The sequence below is a fragment of the Amblyraja radiata genome, chromosome 39 (genome assembly GCF_010909765.2).
Source record: "Amblyraja radiata isolate CabotCenter1 chromosome 39, sAmbRad1.1.pri, whole genome shotgun sequence".
NCBI classification, from domain to species: domain Eukaryota; kingdom Metazoa; phylum Chordata; class Chondrichthyes; order Rajiformes; family Rajidae; genus Amblyraja; species Amblyraja radiata.
The window spans coordinates 5408139-5410502 of NC_045994.1; positions in this window are offsets into that span (position 1 = coordinate 5408139).

Here is a 2364-nt window from a genome sequence, read left to right on the forward strand (position 1 = left end):
CCTGGGCCTCCTCCATTGTCGGAGTGAGGCCCAGCGCAAATTGGAGGAACAGCACCTCATATTCCACTTGGGTAGTTTACACCCCAGCGGTATGAATATTAACTTCTCTAACATCAAGTAGCCCTTGCTTTCCCTCTCTCTCCATCCCCTCCCCCTTCCCAGTTCTCCAACCAGTCTTACAGTCACCGACTACATTTTATCTCTGTTTGCTTCGTTGTTACCTTCTCCCAGCTAACAATGATCTATTCTACATGCTCCTTTGTCCTGTTTTCAAAACCTTACACTTATCCACTGTATGCGTCTCCCTCTCCCCTGACTCTCAGTCTGAAGAAGGGTCTCGACCTGAAACGTCACCCATTCCTTCTCTCCAGAGATGCTGCCTGTCCCGCTGAGTTACTCCAGCAATTTGTGTCTCTCTTTGTGCAAATACTCCGTGCTGCCTCTTGCTGCTCAGTAATCTCGGCTTGTGCTCGCTGGAACATCAGTTTGCATGGGGTCGTCCGTGTACTAAAAGACCCCAGGCCCTTACTGATGCAGTGAAGAGGAAAAAGCTGAGCTGACGCACCCTCCTGACGCAGTTATCTCCTGCTCTCACTCCAGGTGGGGGAATTAGTGAACCAAGCCACAGGCAGGGCGAAGTGAGAATCTTCCCTGCTGTGGAATGGTACGTGATAGAAACATAGAAACATAGAAAGTAGGTGCGAGAGTAGACCACCAGGTCCGTCGAGCCCGCACCGCCATTCGCTCATGGCTGAACACTAAACAGACACACTTACCCACAAACAGTAGACACAAGACACAGAACACAAGACACTATCCTCCCCTTTATACCGCTATCACCCCTCTCCACCCCAAGAACCGCGTGATCTCCTGGGGGAGGCAAAAAAACGGATAAAAACCCAGGTCCAATTCGGGAAAAAAATCCGGGAAATTCCTCTCCGACCCCAATCCAGGCGATCGACACTTGTCCAGGAGATCACTCAGGTCTTACTATACTAACCATACCTAGGTCCATATCCCTGCCCTCTCCCCGTAGCCCCTTCTCCCCTTGGCAGCTAAAAAACCATCTATTTTAGACTTAAATATATTTAACGTTTCTGCTTCCACTGCTCCCTGGGGCAGTGAATTCCATAAATTAACCACCCTCTGGGTGAAGAAGTTCTTCCTCATCTCAGTTTTAAAAGAGCCCCCCCTTATTCTGCGACTATGTCCCCTAGTTCTAGTTTCCCCGATCATTGGGAACATCCTCGGTGCATCCACCCGATCAAGGCCCCTCACGATCTTATATGTTTCAATGAGATCGCCTCTCATTCTTCTAAACTCCAAAGAGTAGAGTTCCAGCCTACTTAACCTTTCCTCATATGTCAATCCCCTCATTGCAGGAATTAATCTTGTAAACCTTATGCCTCCAGGGCTAGTACATCCTTTCTTAAGTATGGACCCCAGAACTGTACACAGTATTCCAAATGTGGTCTCACTAATACTGTGTACAGCTGCAGCAAGACCTCCGTGTTTTTATACTCAATCCCCCTAGCAATAAAGGCCAAAACTCCATTGGCCTTCCTGATTGCTTGCTGCACCTGCATACTAACTTTTAGTGATTCATGTACTAATTCATGTACAACGCAGCTCCTCCTCATTTAGAAAATAACTTGCCCTATCATTTTTTTTCCCAAAGTGAATGACTTCACATTTATTAGTATTAAATTTCATCTGCCAAGTTGTTGCCCACTCACCTAGCTTATCTATATCCTTTTGCAGACTCTTCCTATCCTCCTCATCCCCTACTTTTCCTCCCATTTTTGTATCGTCCGCAAATTTTGATATATTACACTTGGTTCCCTCCTCCAAATCATTTATATAAATTGTGAACAACTGGGGTCCCAGCACCGACCCTTGCGGAACCCCGCTAGTTACCGGTTGCCATCCCGAGTATGAACCATTTATCCCCACTCTCTGCTTCCTATTTGTTAGCCAATCCTCTACCCATGCTAATATATTACCCCCAATCCCATAATTTTTTATTTTTAGCAATAGTCTCTTATGTGGCACCTTGTCAAAAGCCTTTTGGAAGTCCAAGTATACCACAATCACCGGTTCCCCTTTATCCACCCGGGTTGTTACTTCCTCAAAGAATTCTAGAAGATTCGTTAAACAGGACTTCCCCTTCACAAAACCATGCTGGTTCTGTCCGATGAAGTCATGTTTATCCAAGTGCCCCGTTAGTGTTTCTTTAATAATTGTCTCTAACATTTTACCCACCACCGATGTTAGACTAACCGGTCTATAGTTACCCGCCTTCTGTTTACTTCCTTTTTTAAATATAGGTGTTACATTGGCCATTTTCCAATCCACTGGGACCGT